Genomic DNA, 16,550 nt, shown 5'->3' on the forward strand with positions numbered 1-16,550 from the left:
AATCAGCTCACAAAGGTTCTCTGAATGACACCCTAACATTATATATTTGATCTACGACTAGATATTGGATCTGTGATTTTATGACCTAGGTTTATATTCAAAGCAACATTGGTTCTGCTTAGGATGATCTACATAAAATTCATCTGTGATTTGAAGGCAGTTTACTGTGCTAACTCTTTTTATCTTTATTCCTTAAAGTTACTAAAGGCAGGATAACCTTCAGGACTATTTTATAATTTGCTTTTAAACAAGACCTAGTTCATACTTTCCTTTTACTTCATTTCATGACAGAACTTGGCCTTTTTTAATAAGTTCATTACAATACAGTTTCTAACTTCTTCATCAGGACTTGGAGTACAGATTTCTGAAAACAGAAATCAGCACAGAGTTAAACAAATGTGGTCTACAGAGCAGGATGCAGAGGATGAACTGAATGCTTATCTTAAGGATGAAGGCAACTTTCAGTTCGCTGTAAAGAAATGTTGTATGATGCTTTGACGAAAAGTATGCACTGCACATAAAACATCACTTGATACGCCCATGTACTTAGAACAGGAGCACTAATGGTCTATCAGTTCAAAAGAATCTGATTAAGGGAGCCACAGTCTTTTGACAAAGTTACAATAAAACTGAATAACAAACACCTACTGAAATCAAGCCAGAGAACACTATACAGAGTAGATGTGAATGACACCATATATATGGAGAGATGAGATGTTGCCTTTCAAATAGTTAATGAATAATTAATGGTGCACTTGATGAAATGAGTTTGCTTATTTTCATAATTTCCATACTGTCAAACCCTTTGCGCCTACATCAAAAAAGGGGACAGGAGAAGGGAAAGAAAATGGCAATTTGTTTGAAAGCCTGCTTCATTAATATTCAAGATCATCCATTTTAAAGCAGCCATTTGCAAATCAAACAGTCAGTGTGTGCCATTTTGCATATCAATGATATTTTAATATGAACAACATAAAATTTCAGTTACAAGCACATGAAGCCAAAATCAGCTCTCAAACAGAAGTAGGATAGATGAACAAAAATGCTTTCAATTCTTAGTGTAGGACTTCATAGAACTTTAAAGCATTCTCTCTGCTTGGAATAAGTTATTCGTTTGACCCACAGGATAACATGAAGAATGTATTTGGTTTGTCTATATGGGACTGATTCTCTTCTACTTTACACTGTTTTCATATCAACTGAAAGGAATCAAACCAATTGAAAAGGAGTTCAGCAGCCTGGCAAATGCTCTTGCTCATATTCACACTCATATACACACCCTTTGCAGCTTTATCCTATATACTTTATCAGTAAAATGAGATCCCTTGAAAATATTTACAACATCTATTTCTGTAAAACCCTAACATTAAATATGGAATACAGATGCACAGATAAAATCGCCTTGTAGGTAAACATGCAGGAATAAGTATCCCCAGTTCTGAAGGAAATTAACTTTTGTATTTCTTTTAGTGTACAGACTTAAATATATAGGCAGAAAAAAATGTAATTTGCACTCTTGAAGGCTATTCATTATGCAGAAATATTAATGTTGATGTTCATTATGACTTTAAATAGAGGCAACTTGCTTTACATCAAGATCTGCACAAAAAAAAAAGGGAATTGGGGCTATCACCTCAGTGGCTCTTGATGTGTGATCAGTGCCAGGCACTAGTACTAGTAAAAGAAAACCCTTAGAGACAGCGCTTACTGCTTCAGTGGGCAGCGAATATCCCCCAGTACCTGTAATAAAGCTTGGTGGTCAGACTGCTATTTTCTCTGACCTCTTCTCCTGCAGGTCTTTCATCCTAGGTCGGCACCTCTAAGGAAAAGGCTACAGTAAAAGGCACTTCAAAGTAATCACCTCAAGTTCTCTGTAGGACACACTAGGTTGACATCGCCGCAGTATCTACGATCTAGTTGCTTTGCCAAGCTCTAGAAAAGCTTGTATCAGGCTGTTCTACATGATTTCAGCAGATAAGCTCCTGAGCATATACTGCCTCTCAATTCACCCACAGAAATACCCACGACAAATACTGTTTTGCAGAAACATTGTCAATTAGTAAAGAAAGAATCGCTATAACAAGATAGGCTTCAGTACAAACTTAATGGGAGCTGTGCATTTATTTTAACATTCTCCAGCATTCATAGTATTTTTTAGTGGACCAGTAAAGACACAGAAGCATGCTTAGATATGGAAATAAGATGAAAGGTCTCCCTCTAAATTCACATAAGAAAAAACCCAAAACGCAGCAATGTTTTGCATACTGTAAACAGAAGTGCACTTTTCCTCTTAGGAACATTGTGCTGCAGTTTGGCAGGACTTCCAGGCTGAGTAAACTACTCTTCTCCCAAACCAGAAAAGATTTATTTAAAATAATTGCAAGCTATCAGAGAGTCATCTAGATTTCAACTACATAAAACAGAAATCTCTGGGGCTCAAGCATGTCTTCTGAAGACATTAAGCCGGAGCTGCTTAATCAGAGCTCCTGGATTCAGGCTGACTGCCAGTGTTAAAAGTGCTGCCAAGGTACTACAGACACAGGCGACAAAAATAATGACCGAATCACTGCATTATAGTGAAAGAGGAGTCCACAGTCTGCCTGGTGACATAGGGAACTTTCTTCCCATTATAGGTTCTGTCCAAAATGTTGAGCATGGCAGCAGCAATGCTAGAATTGCAAACAGTGTGCTGCACTGATTGGTAAGCTTGCTAATTATTATTTGATTTTTTCCATCCAAACTATGCCATTCCTGGTAAATTGAAATCAGAATGAGCAAAGGAATTTCCTAATTCTAGTAGCAAACCAGTCAAAATTGAGAAGAAGCTTGGTCCTCAAATTTCCAATTTGGGCTACTTTTCCCTGTTCAGAACTGCCTTAATACATACAGGAATACATAAGGAAATACATAAGGAAACGAAACAGAAGAATCTATTATCCCAGTGTGTAACACATCAATTTGTGAATGGAGGCTTCAGGAGACTGACTCTGTTTATGCGCTTGAGAAGCAACATGCACATTCACAAACAGCACCAGGTAGGGCAATGCTGCAATCAAATGAATCTGAAAAATCAGCAGCTCTGACTAAAGCACTCAATTTAGTGCTTAAAGTGTTTACAGAAGAGAGTGGCCTAAAATACTAGCTCTGTTGATAAAAGGCAAAAGGAATCTCAGTGGTCTTTGTGGCACAAAGGTGAATCTGGGATGTGTGTATTTGTACATAACTGCAGCTACTGAAAGGCCTGGTGTGACCAAGAGACATTTTAATAGTAATTTTAATCTGATGGACAGAAATATTGACTCCCACTGCATTTTCAGACTGGAAGCAGTAAGCCAGAGAAATGCCAGAAGATAGATCAGAGGGCTAACAGGAAAAAGAATCAAAAAAGAAAATATGTGTTATGAAATACCTTCTAGCCGAAACACTTCATTGCTGGTAGGAGGAAGAAGCATGTCTGGACATTACAGCAGAGAACTCTGCTACAAATACCCACTGAAGCCAACAACAGAGGCCAGTGAACTGGTGCAAACTGACAAGTTGAAAGAGCAAAAGGGCAAACCAGAAAAAATCCGAGCTACAGAGCCCAGGCACTCAGCAGGGAAGGCTAAGGGATCAAAAATGCAATTAAAAGTCTGCAGACTGGAATGGAAATATTGACCAGGAAAGTTACAGAACTTCAAATATAGAGACAGCAGCTAGCTCCACAGAGAAGGGGAAAAGCATTAAGGTCAACCTAGGCAGGATTTCAATCAAGAGAAGCAAGGTAACACCTGGTCAGAGGCTAAGAGGGCATGAAAATTAATCTCCTAATGCTGTAGAGGAGCTAGCCTAGTGAAAGAGGAAAAGTCTGGTTTAAATTGGACAACTGCTTGCTGTGAGGTGGGCTGATGCCAACCTCATGAAGTTTAACCATGCCAAGTGCAAGGTCCTACACCTGGGTGGGAGCAATCCCAGACACAGCTACAGGCTGGGCAGAGAAGAGATTCAGAGCAGCCCTGCGGAGAAGGACTTGGGGGTGCTGGTCGATGAGAAAACGAACATGAGCTGGCTTCAGTGTGTGCTTGCAGCCCAGAAAGCCAACCGTATCCTGGGCTGCATCAAAAGGAGCGTGACCAGCAGGTCGAAGGAGGTGATCCTGCCCCTCTATTCTGCTCTTGTGAGACCTCACTTGGAGTATTGTGTGCAGTTCTGGTGTCCTCAACATAAAAAGGACATGGAACTGTTGGAACAAGTCCAGAGGAGGGCCGCAAGGATGATCAGGGGACTGGAGCACCTCCCATATGAAGACAGGCTGAGAAAGTTGGGGCTGTTCAGCCTGGAGAAGAGAAGGCTGCGTGGAGATCTCATAGCAGCCTTCCAGTATCTGAAGGGGGCTTATAGGGATGCTGGGGATGGACTCTTCATTCGGGACTGTAGTGGTAGGACAAGGGGTAGTGGGTTAAAACTTAACCAGGGGAAGTTTAGATTGGATATAAGAAGGAAATTCTTTCCTGTTAGGGTGGTGAGGCACTGGAATGGGTTGTCCAGGGAGACTGTGAATGTTCCATCCCTGGCAGTGTTCAAGGCCAGATTAGACAGAGCCTTGGGTGACATGGTTTCATGTGAGGTGTCCCTGCCCATGGCAGGGGGGTTAGAACTCGATGATCTTAAGGTCCTTTCCAACCGTAACTATCCTATGATTCTATGATTCTATAAGTGTAACACAGAATACTAGGAGGTACTACAGACATACCATACCAATAGAACTGCCTGACCCTGGCTAAATATTTTTATTAGATCAACAACTGATTGCTGTTTGCTACTTCAGATAAAGACAAGAATATTAAGAAAACATTAAAGACAGGATCTTATTCATTCAGAAAGCACTGATGACATTGGAGGTCATGTTGTCATCACTTAGCTATCTGAATATAGACCCCATTCCGTTCAGAAAGGGACAGCCAAGCCATTTCTGTTACTCTAAGCAGAACTTGTGTTTTGTTATAACATCTCTTCCAGAAAAGCTATTTAGTCCTGTTTCAGCAATACAAATTAACTACATATTAGTGCCCTAGGCTTTTTCTTCTTTGGTGCCTCATTCATTGATACAAATGTGGTTTCCTTTCTTTGTAATGAAAATCTGCATGACTTGCATTGAACATGAAGTTTGTTCACATGACTTCATATTGAAAATGAAGTTCAACAAGGAATGATCATGCATGTGGATCAGGGCAATCCCAAGCACAAACACAGGCTGAGCAGAGATTGAGTTGAGAGCAGCCCTGCAGAAAAGGACTTCGGGGTGCTGATAGACAAGCTCAGCATGACTCACCAGTGTGTGCTTGTAGCCCAGAAAGCCAACTGTTTGCACTCTGGGCTACACCAAAAGGAGTGTGACCAGTAGGTCACCCTCTAATTTTGCAATATCCATTTTAAAAGTCTCTAGGACTATGTGCAACAGCAAGACATTTTCCTCATAGGCCTGATCATTATTGCCCAGAGTCCTATTTGTTCCTGTTATTCTGGGGTAGCATACTTCTCTGGACTGTCCCATATACTGCCCTCCCAAGAGGCCCTACTGGATTTTGTATCTCCAGAGTAGGCATTTCACTCAACACCTATCACAATTCATCTACAGACTCAGGCCACACTGGATGTGACAAAATCCTCCTTTATTAAGCACTCCCTTAACTCACATGTCATATCTAAACAATACTAGGAAGATTTTATGTTATTTTGTGATCACCGAATAACACATTTATCATCAGGTCTAAGAACATGCCCGACAGAAGCTGAACATATATCAGTTTGTCCATTCCTAATCCACATTCTTAACAGTGAAACCAATGAAGACTTCTAAGTTAAGTGTCTTTAAAGAGTTTAAGGGAGCTAAATTAATGCAATTATATCCAAACTTGTAACCTCAGGAGAAAGCTCTAGACTTGCCATGGGTTACTTTCTACAAAGCCATGTAGATGGACTTTAGTTAAATTCTTCTACTTATAGAACTGGTATTTCCCAAGAGCTCTGAACTTTTACACATCCTTATTAAAAGTTACACAAATTCAAAAACTTCTGCTTACAACTGTTATTTTCCTAGAAACATAAGACTCCATAAGGTGGCTTTTACCACCCACTGCTCAAGGGGTCTTCCCTTCTGCTTCTATTTTCACTTCCATGTCTTCCCTTTAATATTTTTACACAGTTTTTAACCTTTCATTTACATTTATTACCTTTTATTTCCTACTTCTCTCACCACCGTTGGTTTACAACTGCTGGTTTCACTTCACCATTGAATGAGGAAGTTCTTTTAGTTAATGCCATCACCCATCTTGACTAAGGAATTACATTTTCAGTGAGCAATGAACTTCTTGGGAAGTTCCAATTCTGTGTTCTCTCTTACAATTTTTAAGGTGTTAGACTTTGAGAAGTCTGTGGATGGTTTGCACTTTTGAGTCACCAGTGCTAGATCTTGAGGCAGCACGTAGTGCCAGACATACCATGCCTATCATGATTACAGTACATACAGTATTATTTCTCACACATGACCTTATGGGAGCAAAGTGTTAATTTTGCGTGGCTTTATTCCAAATAAGACAGACTGCATAAGCAGTTGACATCCATCAGCCAGGTATCACTTCCTCCCCTTTCATGCTGCAAGCACAGAATGGTATTCAAGGCAACAAAGATGTGTACTTGTGGTATAGCAAGACAACAACAGTACTGTTTGCCTACAGCTTCTCTGCGTAAAATACATCTGTAAATCTAGGAAGCATAACCTGCCCACATGCCACAGATCCAGCAGGTGAAGGATAGAGAAAATGCCTGGGTCTTCAAATACAGCTGCTTTTACTGAACTTCCACATCAGACAACCAGAGGTCAAAGGAGATTGTTATGTATTACTGAGTGAAAGATTCTGTAAAGACAGTTGGCAAACAGCAGCATAAACATAGATTAATACCAAAGTTATACAGAAATTACTAGCCCTTTACAGACAGCAGTTTGAAACCAAGATAAAGCTAACACTGATGCGCTAAGGTGTATTTAAGTAAGCAGTAGCTCTCATCAGTGGTGCTGACTTTGCAGACTTCATTTGCTTGTCAGCCATCCTTTACTCTTATTGATTATTATTTTGTTATCTAGGCTAGTCCTGTCTCAGTCACATCACTAATCAGTTTAACAGAGATGTGAAATAACTCATTATACTAAAGTCTCACTATACAATTAGATCGCATTGTGAAAGACAAATGCAGTGGTCAAGTAGTTATTTAGGCATAATGCATTTAAACCTGCCTACAAATAAGCACATCCAAGATAAGTGTCCCAAGAAGGGCAATTACTTTCACTTTGTAGTTAATTTACCTTTCTCTAAAGTATCACTGCATCAGACCTTTAGGGGAAAAAAAACATCCGTAAGATTTACTGCACCATGAACTTAATTTACCAATCAAAAATTCAAACTCCAATTTTAATGCCTTCCTCCCTGCCCCCTCCCCCCCCACCCTCATCCCTTACTTCCACAAAACACCCAAGCATGGCTTTCAGCTTTTTACACAGCTACCGAGAGCTCCATCCTGCTGTTTGTAGGTTACAGAGTCTATTATACCTTGGATGACATCTGAAACTGGTAAGATTTTAAAGGATAAGTTAGCAAGTTTGGTATTTACATAGAACAGTGAATTGATCACTCCAGGGGACCTGAAAAAAACAACCAACAATTACCTGCTGAAAAGTAACAAAGTGTGACAGGAGTACATGCCAATTGTACTCAAGATTAACTGCTAGACAGTGAAAAAAGGTTACAACAGATGCATCTCAATCTACTGCAACACTGGACAAGTAATGCTCTGTTTCCAGCCAAGGCTGCTGTTGAGCCTACCGTACCATTCAGTATACAATTATGTGAGGTATTACATGCAACAGGCTTGAAAATGATTAGCCTTCACATACTTTATAAAAAGGTAAAGCTGAATCAATACTAGATTAGTCTGTTACATGCTGCAGTTAGACATTTTAAGTTATATGTGAACACTCGATAACTGTGCCTATGTACCTATATTAAGAAGCTCCTCATTATTACACAGCTTCATCTAATCCTGCACCAATGTATTTATCTGCACAATCTTCACCAGCACCCTGTTTCAGTCTATGCAATCTTCATTTTGGATATGTGCATTTTCTAATGTGTCTGTTTAGGAAAGTACCTAGGAGAACAATCAGCTTTCAAAACGTATTCAACTACACAGGGAAAATGCACTTGCTGCCTATCCACCTTCCATCAAGAATTAAGAACGCAGTGGTAAAATGCCATGTTTTAATGCTGTGAACAGAAACATACATTTTTGATATATGAGAGCGAATTAAGAAAATTCACTGCTTGAGGTCACCAGCTGTATTTCAGTGATAAGGCCCTGAGCTGTCTCCTCCTGCAGTTTCAGTATTAATGCATCAAAACTGCCAATCTAAATGGTCTTGATACTTTTTTTAGATCTTAAGAGTACATCTATTTATAAATAAAATAGATTATAATACACACAAAACTTAAGACATGTGGGTCATTACACAGGAGTATAATTAAATCTGACTGGGTCCCTACAAGAAGCTATGATAAGATCTTCTTGACTTGGATTAAAAATAAATTACTGAGTAAATTAGATTTCCTGGTGTTTTATCTAATTAATCCACTTCAACTCAATTTGGTTGGCTTTTTAATTACTAGCTAATCTTGCCATATAATGAGGGTTTTTTTCTGCTCATACCCTTTCTTTTAGGTACACCACAGTTTTGGTGGGCCTGGGGGTTGTGGGGTTTTGTTTGTTTGTTTTGAAAAAGGGGTCTGGCTTATTTACTTGCATGGACATATTATTGAAAACCAAGAGTTGGGTGATGCAGCTTAAGAAGACTGTAATTTGTGTTGCATTCTTCTACTTTTACATGACAATTTTGAACAACCATATAGCTGGATTGCAATTCCAGTACATCTGAAGTATAAAAGACAAATAAATTACATTGCTCTGCAAAATAAATTAAAACTCCCTGCATTAAAATCTCACAAACATCTGTTTCCTCAAAACAGCACTAAGGGAGAACAGTTTAAATGCAATTATTGAATAATTTTTAAGAAACAATCTCCGTTTCTCTTTCTCCTCCTTTCTGAGCCATGTGGAAACAGCAGACTTGAAAGCAGCTTCAGTTTTGGGGATTTGCCTGGTCCAAGAGGGAAAAATGAATTCAAGTAAACAGGAGTTCACCAGGGAATCTCAAAAACTCAGGTAGGTTTTACATTCATTGCAAGTTTGCTTGAATACTGTGGGAATCTCAGTCAGATTCAGAATGTTGTAGGCTGCAGGCAGTGTTATCTTGACTATTCGCTTTACACTTTTCTCATTTTTACAGGACACTCTCAAACTCACAGAAAGCATTTTCCTGCACCACAACCATTCAATCTTTCTAAGTCCATTTGCTCTAATGTTGGTGTCTGCTTCCAGGAGTTAAAGGTAGGAGCCTTTACCACTTTGCATGGACACACCTTGCATAATCCCAGAGGGAACTGCAGCCTCCAGGTAATCCCTTGAGTGACAACTTTCATCTAGCTGCCCGTATGTCCAGCTTGCAAAAATCCTCAACCAACCCCAAACACAACCCTACATTTATTTTTTCACCCAGACACATAAAACTCAAGAAAAATATTTCTTTGAAGAGGCTGTACCCTTTACTCATATCTGTACATATTTGCTTTTACCTTGGAAGCCTTGGCAAGTATTATTGAACTAGATATCTTGACCTGTGGACTGGGTATGCCTGTCCAGGCACCAGCTCCTTTCTCCTGGTCACTGACAGGCAACAGCCCTTCTTCCACCCTCAAAACACTGCAGAAAACTCCCTTAGCTCACCTTTGTCCTACCCAGGCAAGTGTTTCTAGAAACAGTTTTTTATTATAGCTTTCCTCAGAGAAACAAAACTGCCTGTCTAATGGACATTAAATTTGCCTGTTGTTTCCTCCAAGAAGTTCTACTCCTCCTTACAAAGCCTTCTACCTCTATTAATCTTCGCCTGCCTTTTAATTGGCTGAGAATTAATCATAATTTAGATCAATCCTACTTTCCCTTTCACCCCTCCAGCCAAACGATACTAAATCTGTTGCCACTGGACATTACAAAGGTCAGAAAGTGTGAATGGGTTTGAGAGATTACATGAGTCCATAGTGCTCACCAGGGATAAGAATCATGACACTCAGTCTGCAGACCCCAGCTAGGGTGTCACCAAACCATAGACTCCCAGAGAGGAAACTGGGCAACAGACACCATACTTTTTTTTATATTCCCCCCCATACTTAACATCTATCTGCTGCTAAAGACAGAGTATCCGTCTAGAGGCACCTCTTATCTGATCACACAGATAAACCAAGGTGTGTCATCTATCAATTCCTATCACTCCCTTCCTGGACACTGGATGTTTTAATCTTGCATTTCATTTAATAAGGCCAAGAAAAGGCACCATGCCAGAGAAACGATAATACGGCTGAGCTCCATGTCTCACGCTTTCAGAAATTCAGAGGAAGCATCACACTTTGCCTTTTTTAGAATTGCAGAAATCTACATTGCTCAAACTTTGTTTATTCTAGGTATATTAGAGATACAGGCTTTGTATGTCTAATATATCACAGTCAGTAGTGCAACACCACCAAGAAGAAAAATAGGCTTCTCATACAGACTGAACACATGATAATGTCCCCAAAACACAAACTTGACGGTGTATTAACAGCTTATTCTGCTAAACAGAAAGTCCATTTTCTTTAGTTCTGTAATCATTCATGGAACACATTGCCCTCTTGTTTAAACTCTGCCCTGAAGCTAGCCATATGAAATACCTCCCAGATTTTCTCATTTACAGTGCTAGCTAAAGCCTTTCTGCTTAAAGTCTTACTTTGTAACAGTAGCTATACCAGACTAAATTTCTTATTCCTTGTCCCTGGTATACAAGAGCAGCACAGAAGTCCTCCAGGTTAGCTATTGATTTACTTTTTTATAGTGCATAGGGTTCTTAAAAAGTACACTGGCATGAATTTACAGAACATTGTAGTTTAGTATTACACAAAAGCCTGAAATTTAAGACAGTACATTTAAAGTTACCAAAATCTAATCTTAAAAGAAAAATAAAGCCAGCTCTTGCAAAACCCCAATGTTGTCTGAATGTGATCTATACCTCTAAATCCTCAAATGCAGCTCAGATTCCAAAACATTGGTCTTTTGACTTGATGTCTTTCCAATACATATTACAACACTTTTTTAGCTTATATATGGATAAGGAGGAAGCGCAAAGCCTGTGCTCTTAGCAGCCTTCATTCACTTTTTAAGTGTCTCTCTCTTGCAAGAAATTTACATTTTCCCACCAGAAGCATCATTCACAATGCTTCCCTCCACATCAGCTGCCACACCTTTTTCAGTTTACAACACTTCAACCAAAACCCAAGAAAAAAGAACCAACACCCCCCCCACCCCCAAAGCTTCAAACCTGAAATTTAAATACTATGGGCACTCTTCTTTGCTATCAAATAATGTTTCCCAACACAAATTCCACAATATTTACAGTCATGTTTTACGCAAATAGAAATTTATATATCCCTCACAGTATACAGCTATAACTGTCAAAGTTGGTCATAGAATCATATTTCTTAAGCTTTGCTAACAACACAACCTTAAGTTATACATTTTCTTTGCAGAAATTGTGTAACAGTTAATGCTGCTCTCAAGGAACTCTCTTTACAAGCACTTCCGTCCTCTTTGGCTGTAGAGGGAGAAGCACAGCATACAAATTGCTAGTAGCAGAGCATGCTTACTGAGTAACCAAAACATTAAACACTAAGAACATCCACATGATTTTTTTTCTTTCTTTTTTTTTTTTTTACTATGTTAATCTAGCTTTATACAAACCAAAGGAATTGTAGGATAAATGGGAAAAAAAAGACAACTGCTTGATACATCTAAGTATTGATGTAATTAATCTTAATCTATTTGATAGTGGAACCCCAGTACCTTACAAGATGATGCTACACAACAACATAGAGCTGTCTTCTGGCTACCCTGCAGATACCGTTCCTCTCAGTCAGCTGCAAGGTACCAAGTAAATCCTGAGCACTGGACAGGATTGTTGACTGTCTGTCTCAATCCAGACTGCAGTCTCAAAGTGAGACTGGGATTTTACACTCTTGGGAAGGGGGAATGATGTGGTGGAAAAGGGGATGTTTTAAGTTCTCAGATCCAGGAGAGTCAGGAGGCAGAATAAGAGGGCTGAGCATTCTTTACACTTAAAGATCTCATAGCAATAGAGAGACAGCCTTCAAAGTTTAGCAAAAATAAGAAGAAATCCTTTTTTAAGACAACCTCAAGGTTTCCAATAGCAGCAAAAATTGAGGCAGCAGGATCATTTGCCACAGTCTAGAAGGCAGAAAACTTCACTGCAGGTGCATTCATCCTGGCAGTATCTCTGATACCTTACAAGTCAGCTCTTGAAGGGGCTAGAGTTACTTTATACACATAAGTACTCATCAGTAAGATCTGACATTAAAATTAAAATGTGGCAGTGTAAGCATAAATACCTCAAAGTCAAAACCAGATGAGGTAGTTGTTAGTTCAAGAACTATACATAAGGCAAGGACAGCTTAAATAGGGAGATTGACATGGCAAAACCACATTAACTACATTCCTACTTTACCTTAGGAGGCATTTTGACAGGACTATATAAAACAATCAAGTTTTCATGAATAACCTTCCCTGCAGATTACAGCAATATACTCCATATAATCTCTCTATCTTTTCTGGGCATTAACATTTGTCAATTTCCATAGAGACATGAGGTGACAGCAAGATGGATGCAAACATTTAATATATTTTCATAAATTTGTTGAAGAGGAAGATTAATCCAACGATGTACAGTCACAGAGTTTGACTCTGTAAAGTCTGCATCAGTGGCCGCAATTCAAATGCATGGTATTTCCGTTTGAGTAAAACCTTTACAAAGCCTAAGGAATTATTTATTGTGCTCATCAGTACACTCTCCACATCTGAGGTGTACCAGAGCAATTTACAGGAAAACAGGAGAGGTTATGTGTAGTTAGTAAATGCTAATTTAGAATGGCTAATTACACCCTGACCTATTATACTTTTATAACTGCAGGTGAACACATACAGTCATAATAAACAGTGTTATAGCAGCACTGATGCACACCCTGCTATGACCGTCGCTGGCCCCAAGCTCTCTAGTTACCTAACCCTTAAGCTTGCTTGCTGAAGCCTTTGGAGCACTCCTTCACTGCACTGCAAACCACTCACTCAGTGGCATAACATAATATTAGCACTATGTTTCTCTTGTTCTAGCTTTCCAAACAACCACTAATGCCTTGAAAATATGTTGCCTGTGTGCATATGATACCAAGATAACCGTGTTTCCCCAGTTCAGTAATAAACTGTCTTCAGTGTGTGTGCTCATGTTACGGAATTATTTTAAAGAAAACATACAAAGAACTTTTCTCTGTGGCCACTTAGAAATAAGTCAATATCCCCAACCTATGCCAGATACAGACACCAGTGATGCTGGGCTGTACATGACAGAATCACACCTTATGCTGTTGGTGGTGCTTCAGGTAGAAGGTTATGTGCAGGTGACAGGCACCGCACCTCAATACTGCAGGTCCATCAGAAAGCCCAGAAATTAAACAGCAGCTAATTCAGTAATTACAATAATCAGCAGTTTAGAAAATTGTCTACAAGGAAGACTGAACATGCTGTCACTGTTTAATAATATTGGGGGGGGGGGAAATAACCTCCTTCCCATCTCACATTAAATCATTAAACACACCTCTGTTGAGACTCATGAAGTGTTTTTGTAAATACAACCAATTATCATGGAATCACGAAATGGTTAAGGTTAGAAGGGACCTTAAAAATCTTACACTTCCAGCCTCTTTGGATCTTGGTGGCAATCATAGAGACTATGCCATGTGCAGGGACACTTTCCACTAGACCGCGTTGCTCAAAGCCCCATCCAACCTGTCCTTGAACACTGACAGGGATGGGGCAGCCACAGTTTCTCTGAGCAACCTGCACCAGTGTCTCACCACCCTCATTGTAAGGAATTTCTTCCTAATGTCTAATCTAAATCTACCCTCTTTTAGTTTAAAGCCATTCCGCCTTGCTGGATCCCTAAAGGCCATTGTAAAAAGCTCCTCTCCAACCTTCTTATCAGCCCCATTAGGGACCGGAAGCTGCTTTAAGGTCTCTTCTGAGCCTCCTCTTCTCTAGGCTGAACAAGCCCAGCTTTCTCAGCCTGTCTCCATAGGAGAGGTGTCCCAGTCACCTTTGTGGCCTCCTCCAGACAGGCTCCAGCAGGCCCACATCCTTCTTATGATCAGAGCTCTGATCCCTCAAACAAGAAGCTCAATTACAAATTGAAAAAAATAATTAAAAAAAAAAAAAAAGTAAGTATTTGCTTTCATGTCACACCCCTTGCAAAACCTGTATCTTTAACATGTTGTTCAAGACAAGACACAATCTGGTACAACTACACTTTCCCATATGACAGCAAGCATGGAGGAATTCTTAGGCTGAAAGTCCAGAGATTTTTCCAGCCTTGCCCTTACACAATTTGTCACAACAACCCATCATAACATATATAGCATTGTACTTTGAATGATTGATATTGTGTGCATTAGTGAATATATCATGAAGTGTTCTGTTACACTCGATGATAAATCTAAACAGTTTTCACTCAGAGCTAGCAGGCTAAGGTTTTCCTTTCTAGATACTCTGTACAGTGTGACAGCTCTGAAAGTCTATTTAAATGCCCCTGATTTTTAATACAGTCACTGAGATGAAATTCTAATAGCGCTAAATTCTGCATTTGTGGTCCAATGATTTTTTAATCTTTCCCTTTTACATGTAGATTATAGAGAAGTTGATGTTTCTAACCGAATTTTCACCTTTTCTCTAACTATACCTATTTCCTTCTGACTAGATCAAAACACTTCCCATCAAGTTTTTGTGACTTACAAAAAAAGGAAGATGAATGAATTCATACTGTTTTCAAACACATTGACAAAACATCAACATTTTTCATTTTCATTTCATTTGATTCAGCATTTGCTGGCAAAAACAAAAACAAACAAAAAAACCACAACAAAAACAACAAGCCCTTTCTCTTCTGAAATTGTTAATACTGTAATGCTTAGTAGAGCCAGTGGGTAATGAATCTAGGATGCATATAGAATCATAGAATAGTTAGGGTTGGAAAGGACCTTAAGATCATCAAGTTCCAACCCCCCTGCCATGGGCAGGGACACCTCGCTCTAAACCATATCACCCAAGTTTTTCCCCCAAATCATCCTAACTTTTACCATTCTTGCATTCACCTGGGTGTTAATTGTTAGCCACAGGTTAGTCCTGTCTGACAAGTCAATGGACTCCTCAGCCCACCAAATTCTAGACCAAATTCAGAAAATTGCAAAAGCCCTCAAGACGCTAGAAGTTATAGCCCACCATCTACAATGAGTCTGTCATTTGATACTCTCTGCTCAGGTACATTCTGTTGAAGGTTGAATTAAAAGCTCCCTCAAATCAGGACAAAGCAATACCATCAGAGCTGCACAAAACAAAAAGCCTGTTCCCCATCTATATGCAACATGTCTTGCACTAGCCAAATTCAATGCTATTGATAACTTACTTCCACAAGCATTCATACAGCACTATAATAAAACTAAACACTGAAAAATGTGGAGATATATTTATTATTTTCCAAATCTTCAGTGCTACCTTGCTAACAGCAGGGTTACAAAATCACAGCTTGGAAGAAAAAAACAAAAACATCAGCTATCAGAATTTGTGTCAATCAGAGAAATACCTACAATTCTTCTGTTCTCAGCGTGCAACTTCAGTACAGCTCCAATGCAAACCAAACCTACCTGTGCTCACACTGGATTTAAACAGAAGAAATTCTCATGTGCTTCATTCATCAAATTATAGAACAGTTTGGATTGGCAGGGACCTTAAAGATCTTTTAGTTCCAACCTGCTTGCCACAGTTAAAACCCACCAAATTCAAGCTGCCCATCCAAGCAAAGTCAACTTATTAACTAATCATACTCATCCATACACACTCATGCAAGGAGGCTCATAAAATCTGCTGGGTTCATTCTGTCTTGACTGGTTCATTCTTGCTGACTTGAATGTATATCTAAGTGCCACTACCCTGAAAAAAAGCATACTAACACTTACATAAGGCAAGAGCAGCTGCAAGCAACACAGACAACCATATTATTTGTTTTGTTTTAAGATAAGTTTTTTCTTTACGAGTATTCCCCACCCAAGAGAGTGATTTTGCTGTTTTCAAGGGCAGAAATGCCTACAATGTTTGGCACTTAGTAAGCTTGCACTTTCAAAACTTCTCCTAAGCATTAGATAGGCTGCTTTGTGAAGACATTCAGAAACAGACTCACAGATCAAATTTTGTATATATCTCTCCTCAATTTCCCCGTCTCAATTTTGCCACCCGTAATCTGGAATTAACCTGTATTGGGA

The sequence above is a fragment of the Neopsephotus bourkii genome, unplaced genomic scaffold (genome assembly GCF_033783945.1).
Source record: "Neopsephotus bourkii isolate Nb327-2 ecotype Australia unplaced genomic scaffold, CSIRO-AGI_Nbou_v1 NB_1770, whole genome shotgun sequence".
Classification (NCBI taxonomy): Eukaryota; Metazoa; Chordata; class Aves; order Psittaciformes; family Psittacidae; genus Neopsephotus; species Neopsephotus bourkii.